This window comes from Miscanthus floridulus, chromosome 7 (genome assembly GCF_019320115.1).
Source record: "Miscanthus floridulus cultivar M001 chromosome 7, ASM1932011v1, whole genome shotgun sequence".
In the NCBI taxonomy this organism is placed as follows: Eukaryota; Viridiplantae; Streptophyta; class Magnoliopsida; order Poales; family Poaceae; genus Miscanthus; species Miscanthus floridulus.
The window spans coordinates 106,755,334-106,769,100 of record NC_089586.1 but is presented as its reverse complement, the minus strand read 5'-3'; the positions used below and the strand labels follow the sequence as shown (position 1 = coordinate 106,769,100).

Below are 13,767 nucleotides of genomic sequence, written 5' to 3'. Positions count from 1 at the left end.
TATAAATATAAAAGTTAGGAGGAAAATCTAATAGAGTAATCACTACAAAAATGGTGTAAGTCTCCTAGTGTTTTTAAGTAGTAATAAAACACTATCACTAATCATGCACATGGAATCCTCACTACTAGGAGGCATTTGGTAGTGAAAGTTTATACTAAAAATTGAATACTAAAACACTAAGAGAACCTTACCTCACTAGAAGAAGTTCAAAATTTTGGTTGTGAATAAGGTCTTGTTTGGATCCATAGAACTAACAACTAGTTGACTAATCTTTAGTCCCTAAGTATCCAAACAGACAGACTAATTCTTAGTCCACTAGTCATAGACTAGTTGTTAGTTCACTAGTTCACTCATATGAGCTAATAGGACTACTTGTTAGTCCTAATCCATCCAAACAACCCCTTAATGTGCCAATAATACAACTGGACACACTACCATCAACCATGCCAGATAATAAGCCCTTTAATTAAAAAAAATTGTTGTTTTGTGAATAATACTGTCTCCAAATTTATTAAAAAAAGATATGTCTCCAAATTTGTACACAAGGACGCTATATAGAATATGTTAGCATTCTTGGAATTGTTGGTAGCCAAAATACACATAAGGCCGTGTTTGAATGCATTCAGTATTTATCTTAATCCTTATGTATTAGAGTGAATTTGAATAAAAAACTAAGCTAATTTCCACCGTTCTATCCAACCCATATGGATATGTGTATATGTATAATATCGGAGGGCACCATCTCAATACTACGACCTCCTGTCGCAAGCTCGGTATTAATTGTTGCTCGAAGAATTTGGCAGGGAAGGAAAACTTTTTCTCCTACCGAGGCCGTGTGGAAGCCACCCCTTTCAATACACATCGGAGCCTGCAAGTGGGCTCTGGAAATCCCCTCGATGGAGATGGTAGTATTTTGTTGCGGGGCCAGGTCTACGCCCTAGAGCAGCAGCGGGTACATATCCCTCGGGCAGGCAAAGCCGTAGGCAGGCGTGGCGTGCGATATTTGATGCCCGTATATATACAAGGACGATCGCTCACATGAGCCCAACCCCAGCCAGCGAAACGAAGCCCATGGGCCCCCACACCCCCTCCATTCCCTTTATAAAGGCTAGCTAGCTACAGTACGCGCCCACTTTCCCTGCTCTCCGTCTCTCCCTACTCTACTACGCCTGACTGTTCCCTTCTCCACGAGCAGAGACGTTTTCCATCCAGAGAGAGATATACTACTAATAATAAATAAATGGAAAATCACTTATTGCTGAAGAAAAGAAAAATCCAGGAGGGAGCTTCATTTCATTTGAGCTGGACGGGCGCCTGCACTGTACCTGTAGCAGCACTGCGGCACAGTGATGGAAAGGAAAGGAATTATATAGGCCGAATGGGGGAAGAAGCTTGCGGAGAAAAATACGGCAAAAGTCGGCGCTGCAGCAGCTACTACTCCCACTCTGCTAGGCACTCGTCGCCTTCCAGGAATCTTCTTGCGCAGTCACCCTCTCCCCCTACCCGTGCGAAAGGAACACACACCACACCCGCCGCGCGCAGCACTGGTGCTGCTGTTGCTGTGCAGCAGGGCAGCAGCGACAGCCACAAATTAACCTCGCTGATCACCACCACCCAGGAAGGCAGGCAGGCAGGCAGGCACCCGGCAACTAACGAGCACCACCACCACCATCTATCCGGCCGCGTCTCCGTCGCCATCCCCATCTGAATCCCCATCCATCTGGACACATCCCAAAGGCGACGTCCGCCGCGCTGTGCAGCCGTCAATGCGGACGCCTGCGGGCCGGGCCGGCCTAATTCTTCTCCCCGTCTAGCTCTGCCTCCCGTCCTTCTTCCCCCTCCCCCTCCCCTCCCTCCCCAGAGCCAGAGTAGCAAGCAACAGCAACGCCAAGCCTGCGTACACGCATACATAGGTAGATCCGATCCCGCTCTACTGCCCTATAGTGGCGTCGTGCCGTCGTCGTCGTTTGCGCTGGGGCAACAGTGCATGCCTCTCTTCTCTGCCCAGCTCCCAGCTAGCTCCAGCGGCTGTCATCGCATCAGCAGAACCTAGCTGGTAGCAGGCAGTGGAGGGGAGGGAAGAAGCAGGTGGCGGAACCAAGCTAGCGAGGAGCAAGAAATACCAGAGCAAGCAAAGCGCAAGTCGAGTAGAGCTCTAACTGCTTCTGGTAAGTGATATCTACTATGGACCAGTTCGCTGCGAGCGGGAGATTCTCTAGAGAGGAGGAGGCGGACGAGGAGCAGGAGGATGCGTCCAATTCCATGCGCGAGATCTCTTTCATGCCGGCGGCCGCTTCCGCGTCCGGCTCCGCCTCCACCAGCGCATCCGCGTCTGCGGCCTCGGGAAGCAGCAGCGCCGCCCCCTTCCGCTCCGAGTCGGGGGATGCCGCCGGAGCGTCGGGGAGCGGTGGCGGCGGCGGCGGCGCGGCGGACGTGGAGGCGGTGGAGAAGGAGCACATGTTCGACAAGGTGGTGACGCCGAGCGACGTGGGGAAGCTCAACCGGCTGGTGATCCCGAAGCAGTACGCGGAGAAGTACTTCCCGCTGGACACGGCGGCCAACGAGAAGGGCCTCCTCCTCAGCTTCGAGGACAGCGCCGGCAAGCAGTGGCGCTTCCGCTACTCCTACTGGAACAGCAGCCAGAGCTACGTCATGACCAAGGGCTGGAGCCGCTTCGTCAAGGAGAAGCGCCTCGTCGCCGGGGACACCGTCTCCTTCTCCCGCGCCGCCGCCGAGGACGCGTGCCACCGGCTGTTCATCGACTGGAAGCGTCGGGTCGACACCCGCGGTCCGCTTCGCTTCTCCAGGCCTCGCGCTGCCGATGCCGCTGGCGTCGCACTACGGCCCCCACCACTACAGCCCGTGGGGCTTCGGCATCGGCGGCGGCGGCGGAGGAGGAGGAGGAGGAGGGTTCTTCATTCCGCCCTCGCCTCCCGCCACGCTCTACGAGCACCGCCTCAGACAGGGCCTCGACTTCCGCAGCATGACGACCTACCCCGCGCCGACCGTGGGGAGGCAGCAGCTCCTGTTTTTCGGCTCTGCCAGGATGCCTCCTCATCACGCGCCGCCCCAGCCGCGCCCGTTGTCGTTGCCGCTGCATCACTTCACGGTGCAACCGAGCGCCGCCGGCGTTACCGCCGCGTCACGGCCGGTCGTTCTTGACTCGGTGGCGGTGCCAGTCATCGAGAGCCCGACGACCGCCGCGAAGCGCGTGCGGCTGTTCGGCGTCAACCTGGACAACAACCCGCTGTCAGACTCTGGAGACGGCGGCGGCGAGGCTAGCCATCAGGGCAATGCATTGTCGTTGCAGATACCCGGGTGGCAGCAAAGGACTCAAACTCTAAGGCTACTAGAATTGCCTCGTCATGGCGCGGAGTCCTCCGCGGCGTCGTCTCCGTCGTCGTCGTCTTCCTCCAAGAGGGAGGCGCGTTCAGCTTTGGATCTCGATCTGTGACCTAAAGGCAAAATCAAAGGAAAGTTCAACAACTCTTTCTTTCTGCTTGTTTCGGTTCTTCTTATATATATTACCTTGTTCTTCTCTTTTGATTAATCCATTATAACTTTTGATGATGATAGGAGCTAGAATTTGACGTTTTAATATCCTTGTTTTTTTGGCTCTTCACTTTTTTGATGAGTTATTGGTTTGAGAAGATACATATAAACACTAGGAAAATCGATCAATGTTTTTCCCAAATCCGTGTCATGTTCTTCGTTCAGCACTCACGATATGGTTTTTCTCGCGCTGTTACATCCGTCCATCTGTACTTGAGTACGTACTTGCCCCCATTTGATCGGAAATTATCATGTTGAATCCCTACATATGATAACATGCATCTGCAAATCTGTCTATTATCTCCTAACGTATATCTAGATTTGAAGATATCCATCAGAAGAACTATATGCAGCGCAGTTGAAAAAGCTAGTAGCATCGATCTTTGTCATGATCTTGTAGGTCTTCTAGAACAAATTGTCTCGCAACTGCAGAAACACGGATGGACGGAGGACAGTGATCGCGCATTCACAAAGCCTGCTGAAGCAACAAATTGCAGGTGCGATCTTAAAATCCCTCGCACAGTCGGTACTTCTATCTCATCACATCTCATATCTATGGAGAGGCCTGGACATCCTTTTATTGTACTACTGCTGTACGTACTTGTGTTCTTCTTCTCTCTGCGTATCATACATGTATAGTAGAGCATAGAAGGCTACCGCAGCAAGAATAAACAAGGACTCCTCCTTTTTCTTGCTACGAAAGGGGACACAGAAATAACTCATCTGTGGTCCAACTTACATATAGTTTGGATTGTCTCTGGGCCTCGACTGTACACTGCATATACATACATATGCACAGTTCGAGCTGGGTCTCCATGCTAGAGAGAGAGAGAGATTTCTTTATGATCCTGCCAGTGATCTGTAAAATTAAAAGTTAGTGGGCATTGCCAACAACGGCGCCAGTGGTCTGGTCATAACACCATGGTACGCCTGCCAGGAATTCATGGGGTGAGTGAGGGTGAGGAGGACGATCGGCGTACGAACCTAGCTATGCACTGTTGCAGTAGGAGTAGCAACAGTGCGTAGGTGTACAAACCTGATGGCTGCCTCTGAAGCCTGCATGTGTTGCCAGCTCTTGCCTCCTGCTTGTGCGATGTGTAGTGTTGCTTCGATCGATGCAATTGCTAGCTCGATCGCTGGATCCCTCCTTCCCTTTTTACTGCACCAGCCTGCGATGCGAGTACTGCGCTGGCCGGGGCGTACGTGGTGTGGGAGGAAAAGAGGCCACGTACGTACCTACCGGCCTCTCGTCAGCTCAGCCGGCTTTGGATAGATTTCACTAACTACCTAGCAATCTGTAGGGCATGGGTGCAATTCTTTTTGCAATGGGATGCATGGGTCGGAAACTTGGAAGGGATGGGGTACTGAACGTTGCAAGAAAAGTGCCTTTGGTCTTACTGAAAGATGGGAAAGGGGGGCAAGAGGGATTTATATGGGATTGGGAAGGTGAAAAGGGGAAGGCCACCATCATGTTGATGTGGCCTTCTTCACAAAGGATGGATTGGAAGCCTCTCATATGGACTTATGGAGATCCCGCTGCTCACTCTTATTGTTCATCCCCTTGTTGTGTTCAGCATGTATGTAATTTCTTTCGAGAGTCCAAACTCAGTCCATGGCTCCATGCCATGCATGCTATACTGATATAGCTTTAGATGTCTGTAACTGCAACCTGATGATTCATCGTTCTTTAATAGGGCTATAGCTTGATTTAGATACATTGATGCCTTTCTTCTAGCGTACCAGTCCTCTTTTACATTCTTCTATATCATGTAGCTTAGTAGAAATTTAGACTCCCTATGTATAGGCCTAGGCGAGAACTAAAAAAACTCACATCAAAACAGGAGGTTGAAAAGTCCAGATCATGATTTTTGGACTAGGCCTTGAAACGTAGATATGCTTATAGGTCCTGTTTTTTTGGAACCTAGCTAGCTTATATTCGATGAAAAATGGAAATTCACTAATTAATGCCTGGCTAGCTTATTCTATACAGTACAAATAAAAAAATCTATAACTCCGTGCATATATATATGTTAGACTAGATAAGTTTCGTTTATCGGTATATTATACTACTCTGAAGTCAACATCATCATACTGTTCCTTGTTCCTCGTTTTTAGACTTATGTACTTCATCACATTGTTTTCTTTACTTTTGAAGGGTTAAAGGGATTGTTATTTGTTTTTTTTACATGCAAATTTGCTTACTGATCAAGTGTAATTAATGGCTTTCTTAGTAACTTCGTCAATATGCATGTAGGTTTATACACGCCTTTTAATCTCTGATGCGTGTATTGCTGCCCATAGCCTTTTGCAATAGATTTTACTCCATCACAAATTCACTGCTTCAGAAGTGTCTTTCTTACTGTGAGCCTGTGAGGGAGAAGTATTTGCCTCCCTAAATAGCATTATCAACTCTTTTTGGCCTTGTAACTATGTGTGTTAATATTATCAGATCAAAATGTGACATTGTTCCAATATATCACTGTGCTCTGATTGAAATAACAAATGAACCGGATATATATACTGTTATGCTCAATCTACCTACACTGGTGCTAATGATTTTTCATGTGTCAAAATAATAACGGAAAGATTGACTTGAATATGACCCTGGATATTAAAAATCTGAAACAACAGTTTTGAAAATAGTTTTTTTTTAACTTCTGGTGCATCAATCCGCTAAACTGTAGGTTCTAATTAATCTTATAATGTGTGGAGCTAATGACATGGTATTTAGCCAAACATTCAGATTAAACATCTTTGTTGTTAAAAGTGAAAGGACAATGCGTGTGCTTTTTTTTTTGTCCATATCTACTTTCTCTGATCCCTTGCCGAGCTTACACAGCAGAATTCCTGTAGAGAGGCACAACCTTCAACGTTGTGGAAAAGACACTCTTTACTGTTTCTTTGGGCAATGACAGTATCCAGAATATATATATATAGTACGTTACTGGTAAGGTAGCCCTTTGGTTTCAAATTAAGGCCCCGTTTAGTTCCAACCCAAAAACCAAAAATTTTCAAGATTCCCTGTCACATCGAATCTTGCGGCATATGCATGGAGTATTAAATGTAGACGAAAAAAAAAAACCAATTGCACAGTTCATCGAGAAATCGCGAGACGAATCTTTTAAGCCTAAATAGTCCATAATTGGACAATTTTTGCCAAATAACAACGAAAGTGCTACAGTAGCCAAAAGCCAAAAATTTTCGGAACTAAACGCGCCCTAAAGGTGTTCTGGTTTTTTAGATGCATATATTTAGCTATAGTGTATATCTAAATGCATAATAATATCTAGAAAAGCCAAACATCTTATAGTTTGGAATTGAGGGAGTATATATAGCTCAAATATATGTATAAGGTATTACTCCCTTGGGTTTTAAATATAGATGCTTTTAGGATTCTAGTTAGGTAACATTCCAATTATTTGGACCATCAATTTATAAAAAGCTACATATATCGACAAAGCATGCTCAATGTTATTGGATTCATCATGGAAAATATTTTCATATGGCATATAACTTTCTCTATTTAAATTGTTTTTATAAAAAAAATGCAGGTAGGAGTTTCATATTGGCCAACATCTTGATATCCTAAACAACTTACATTTGAAATATTTGGAATAAGAGGAAGTATTTATTTATTATACACATGGTATGACATAATAGACTTTTCTTTGGTGCAAATTCTTTATGCAACAAACACCTATACTTATTTATTAATATATATATATATAGGTAATTCAGTATAGATGTAATATTAATTATCCTGTATATGTGTATAACGTGAATATTTTATTAATTTATTAGTCAAAGTAATTTGTCAAGAAGCTCCACTATGTGAAGTGGTATAGAGCACCTCAAGTGATTGCAAGGGTTTTGTCCTAAGGCAGTCCCAACCTAGAAACTAAGATATAGTTTCTATACTCGCCAAATCTACACATGGAAACCATATTCCCAATTGATAATTTATTCAAAGTAACTTTTATCCAATCACATGTCTTCTCTCTCCATCATCTACCTATCTCATCTTGCTTCCAGTATAGACATATAGTTTCTTATCTAAGAGCAGTCTTAGTGGGGGTTTCATCTAGATTTTAGTTGCATTTAATACTGTAACACATCAACAGATTTGATGACTTGGCAAGTTAATTATGAATAGATAGATCGAGAGAGAGAGAGAGAGAGAGAGCTTAATAGAGTTTCACCTGGATGAAACATGTTGTCACAGTTACCAACACAAAAGATGACATGACAGTCTTACTAACAAAGGCCATGCTCATTACTGAGACTGGCCTAAGAAACCATTTCCTCTCTCTCTCTCTCTCTCTCTCTCTCTCTCTCTCTCTCTCTCTCTCTCTCTCTCTCTCTCTCTCTCTCTCTCGGTTGGAACCCTAACAAATGAACATGGAAACTATCCTAGTTTATGGGTTGGGAGTGCCCTAACAAGTCCTAGCCAGCTATCTCTATTCTTACTTTGATCTCAGAAATTAAATCAACAGGCAAGAATGGGTTAGGTTACAACCATGAAATAGTCCATATGATATGATGGTGGTAAGTCATTAAATCATTTTTGCAAAAAGAAAACAAAGTAATTAGGAGTATCTGTGTGTTGGTTACTTTGATTGCAATAACTCCTAAATTAAAATCCAACATATTAAAATTCTTAGTCTCTCCGTCTCAAAAAGAATACAACTCTTGCTTCCTGAGCAGTCAAACGATTTTAAGTTTGATAAAATCTATATAAAAAGCATTAACATTTATAATACCCGATAAATACCACTATAATAATTATAGAATATATTTTCATAGTAAACTTATTTTTGGAGATAAGTTTTAATATTATTTTCTAATAAATTTAGTCAAACATAAAAAATTCACTTATATGAAACCTAGAATTGCATTTTTTTTTACGAAGGGAGTATATCATACAATGTGCTCATTGCAACCATTGATGAGGATTGTAAATTAACACAGACATCAATTTAATGTGTAACATCATATATCATATAACCATATAGTTGAAGCACTATTAGTGGGAGTGCCATGTGGTCACCTAATTTTACATGATGGTGCATATATATCCATGGAAAGACATGTTCTGATGCATATGGCGATGAATAAGGGATTATGCATGTTTGTGAAAAAAATATACTCAAATTAAATTGAACCTATCTTGATTATTGGTTGCACCATTAATTCCAAACTTTTAATTTGTATGTTATTAGAAATAAGGATTTTAGGTTATATGCTACACTCTTATTAGTACGATGGCATAAGCGGTCACTTAAGGTGGGGTGGAGCTACGTTATTCCATTACAATCTTCTATTGTAAAACTCTGTTTCTAATAGATAAAGTAGCATTGCAACTTGAAGAGTAACCAATGACTATGATGATATAAAATTCTAGCTCTCCATCGCGTTTAAGCCTACACCACAATGCTCTAGATGATACAGTTTGATGTGAAATCTAGGAGGGGCCGGCGCAAGGGTGCTAACCTCGAGAAAATATTATTATTTAAGTCCAATAATCATTGTTTCTCCAAAGAAATATCAAACCATGGGGGTCATAGTCAACTTTCTTCTGCATTAATCTCCTCTTCAAGATATTGAATTTTCTTATTAAAGAATATATGTGTAGTAATATATTTTATACAATACTACAACCATATTATCAATATAGATATGTTAAGTATACAAATTTATTTAAAGTAACAACTGGATATAGTTTTAATAGTTTGTCAGTGTCACTAATATATGAGTCGTGAAGGAAACAATGTTCATGATTACTTAAACTATTATATATTTTATAATGATGGCATAACTTATATGTTTACTTTAAATAGTTTTTATATATTAATATTAATATAATTGGTATAGTTCATAAACATGTATAGACATAATCTATGTCATTTAAACATTTTCCATAATAGCATATGTTGATAGTTCAAATGAAGATCTAAAGTGATATCTTTTTAGTTTATTTTTATAGTACTGGATTAATTTAGGGAATTTTTATGGGGTTGCTTAGATTATCTATCATAAAAGATGAGTGTGTAGTTTTTTGAGAATATTTTAGGGTTTATCATTTTTTTCCTAGCACGTGAGGGTTAATTTGGAACCTCCAATTGTTAATAATAGTAGGATAAGAGTGAGACCTTGCAATGGTGAACTATTTAGCAAATTTAGGGACATGAACTACAACTGGTTGTTTAAAAAACTGAATCGAGCACCCTTAGACGAGAGCTTAGAGACCACCTATCACTTTTGTGCTTACAATGGTTTTGATCGATTCTGCTTCAAGCCATTACGGTCGTGGCTGCGGCTACATATAAACAGCTAAGCGACACTATATTGCTGCAGCGTGGAGCCGCAGCTGCCGCCACAGCCACAGCTCTTCCGATCATGCTGAAAAAGTCGTTGACCACACTCTCCGTGAATCCGTGATATCGGAGTGTGACTTGCAGGCAGTGAAGGAAGAGAACGCGCGAACATGGATTCATACATGCAGGAATAACATGAATGAAAAAAAACACACACTATTTTTTTAGTATTATAAAGTTGGAGGCAGTTCTCCTGACTGGCAGGTCCATGTGATACAAGCATGCATGCAAGAATAAGGATGACAACGAGGATGTACCCGTCGGGCTATCGCCTGGAACGTTCTCTTTCCCGCTACGGAGAATTCATCCCGTCTCCGTCTCCGTCTCCGTCCCCGTTAACTGTCTCAGGGTATAGATTCTTGTCCATCCCCGTACCCGTCGGGCATCGGTCGGGTAATAGATACTCGACGGGTACTGCATACCCGATAAACAAGGACACTTGGGGTCGCAGCTTTGCAATCGGAGACGTTTCTTCTTCACCCGGGTATAAGTGTCGGAGTCTCGGAGATGCCGAGGAGAAGGAGCGAGGTTGCGAGGAGGACGAGCAAAGGTGGCAGAGAGACCGAACTGAGGAAGGGAGGGGCACGAGCGCTCGTGAGGCAGGCGTGCTTGTGCTACGGGCGGAGATAGTGAGGAAAAATTAAACTAGGGTTCCTCGAACACACAAACTATATATATGATTGTTCAAATTTGGGCCAAAATACCTATGTTGAGCTTCTTTGGGCCTAATACTCGCATGACAGCTCAAATAGTCGGGTTCCCCAACGAGTAACGGGGACGGGTAAACAGGAAACGTTTCCGTACCCGCTATACCCGTCGGGGATGGATTCTTGCCCATTTAAATATCCATAGATAAAGATATGATTCTATACCCGTTTCCTAATGGATCAAATACCGGTCGGATATCGGGTATCGAGGCCGTTGCCATCCTTATGCCAGAACGATGAGCTCATGCATGCATGGCGCCCCTGCAGATGCTTCCCGGCCTCCAGAACTACCACAGGCGTCTGTCTGCGTCGTTCGATTTTACTGTGCTGAGCTGTGCTGCAATTATAACGCTGCTACCTCGCTGCTACTGCTGTCTGCTGCCTGGTACGTACGGCGATCGTTGGACGACCGTTTGGCGCTGTTGTGTCATGCGATGCGCGCATGCGGCTTGGCTTGTCCACGCGTGTATAACGACAGCGTATACGACGAACGAGAACGACTAGTAGTAGTTTAATACACGAATGCCGACCGAGTTACTGTGAGCCGCTTGTGCTCGCGCACTGCGCAGTTGTCTCTTTTGCTGCAGCAAACAGTGCAGTGCAGTGGCATTTTTCCGAACGACGCCGCACTCGCCTTTGCCTGTGGCTTGTGGCTGTGAGACAGCATCTTTACGTACAGCTGTGTGAGAACTTTATTATAGCATATGTTTGCGGTGCCATGAAGCAAGGCATTATTTCAGACGGTGATCATCTCAGAGCACCAATTAATTACATCGTCATTACATTATGATTATATGATCATGACTTCCCTGCGTGTATCTAAAAAAATACAAGAAAGTTTTTTGAAAAAAAAACAGAAGTTCCTATTTACCACTCAGAATGTTCGGTCATCTAAGTCCCCGAAACTAATTAAATTGATCCAAATCTATCCTTAGTAATACAACACATGCAACTTTTTGTTGAGTATTTTCCTAAAACTGGCCAAAGGTTTATTATTCCTCTTAATTATTTTTCTCTCAAATTGCCAATGGATTTCTAGTCTAATTTATGCAATCCCCAAGGGGGGAAATAGAAAGAACCTCCAACCAAGGATCACCGTCAAACATTCTCAACCAAAAATCATCGATCACTTAGTAAGGGCCTCTTTGGTTCCAAGCCTCCAGACACAGATGGCCGGCCAAGCAACGATCTGGTCCCTAGGAGTCCGAAATCGGACACCTGGGGGTGCTCTGCCTGCCAGGCAGACTTACCTGGATAGAAACTAAACAGGCCTAAAAACATGCAAGAAATATCTCAATTACAAATGAAAACCCCTCGGCTATCTAAGGAAAAAGAACACTAAAAACCATTAGTCATTTACTGTAACACCCTAAAATTTGCATGATTTTAAAATAGGAGAAAATGAATTAATTATGTATTTTGTGAGCATTTAAATTTAAGAAAATAATATCTTTGTTAAAAATAAAATCGAATATAGGTCTACATACATGTGTGTGCATCCATGCTGCTGCATATTTATTTTGTGATGCTTTGGTTTGATTGAAATTTGCAAAAGAATTTGAATTTGAGTTTAATTGGATTTGAAATTGTGTTAAGAAAATAGAAAATGAGTTTTATTTTTCTTTTCTCCCTCCCTTGCTTTCGGCCTGTTGGCCCAGCTCCCGTGCGGCCTGTCCTCTCTCCCGCTTCGGCCCGCCCCGCAGGCCTAGTTCTCCCACGCCCCGCAGCCCAGCAAGCAAGCTGTGCAGGCTGTCTTCCCGGCCTAGCCGAAGGCCCGCGCGGCTGCCTCCGCACTCCCTCTCTCTCACTGACATCGTAGCCCGCGCCTCCTATCCCGCTGACAGCCCGAGCCTGCTCGTCAGACGCGTGTCCTTCCTTCGCTCGTGTCCGAGCCGGACACTAAGAGCTCGTGTTCGTGCTGTCCACGCACGCCCTGCCCTTAAATAGCCCCCCGAGCCATGCCGCCTCCACCTAATCCAAGAGCAAGTCGCCGCCTTCGCTTAAGCTCATAGCGCCGCGGAACCCTAGCAGCTCGAGTCGCCGCCGTCGTCGTCCGCCTCACCGAGCGACCCGCCGCCGCAGTCTCGCCCTCGCTGACGAACCCCCCTTGGTGAGTTCGCCTTGATCTCATCTATCTCCCGGTGCCCTTGGTTTGCTATTTCATGGTCCATAGACCGTATTCCATGAGCGCTGCCCATCTCCGGCCATGGCGCCGCCGTCGGGGCTCACCGTCGACATCGTCGGCGTTTCCTTTTCCCTCCCATCTGATCTGCTCCGTCCGTTTGTGATCTGACGGTGGAAATCAACATGTATCCCTTCGCCTGGGTTGTTTGCTAAAGAGACCCTAGACTTTTGTGTATTAGAACCCGTGGTCCAAAGTGTATTCTCATAATGCATTTTCTTCTTTTGAAAGCGTAGTTTCCTTAGGATTAGATTGAAAATACGTTTTCATTTATTTATAGTTTTGCCACTAGTTTCTATAGGCCATAACTTTCACGTTTTAGCTCCGATTTAACATGTTCAAGTTGCGTTAGGTTCGCAATTACGTAATCTACATGTTCATACTACTGTTAAGTATGTTTTCAACTTTTAAAATTTGAGGTTAGATTTAATCTATTATTTTGTTAAAGAAAATCTTGTTTAATTCATAACTTCTTCATTTTAGCTATGATTTTTGTGATCTTCACGACTGTGTGTTCATAGCGAGACGTAGATTCATTTTTCAAACTTTTCATCTTGACTTTATACTGATTGGCGTACTGTTCTAATCTATAGCTTTTGTTTGCTATGCATGATTGCTTCTGGATGCTTGTATGTTGCTGTGATTATCGAGTATAGACGGTGAGCAATTCGTGGGTGATCAAGAGTACTACTTTGATGAGCAGGATCAGCAGGAGCACTTTGTTCAAGGCAAGTATAGCATGGGATTATCCTTGTTTTCTATCAACTTTAATACATTTAATTCATGTTGCATGTGTCACCTTGATAGGGATTCCCTAGAATTGAATTTATACCTTGTCTCCTATGAGATATGCATTGGGTAGCTTTGCTAGTGCTCAATTAAACCATGATCTTATAACTTGACTAATGGTATATGCAATAAATATTAAAACATGACTTTTAGCAATTTAGAA

At 43.6% G+C, this 13,767-nt stretch overlaps 1 pseudogene; it reads left to right on the top strand.

Moving 5' to 3' along the window:
* Positions 1–1,639: 1,639 nt before the first annotated feature.
* LOC136464150 (B3 domain-containing protein Os02g0683500-like) lies at positions 1,640–6,193 on the top strand (annotated as a pseudogene).
* The last annotated feature ends 7,574 nt before the right edge of the window (positions 6,194–13,767 follow it).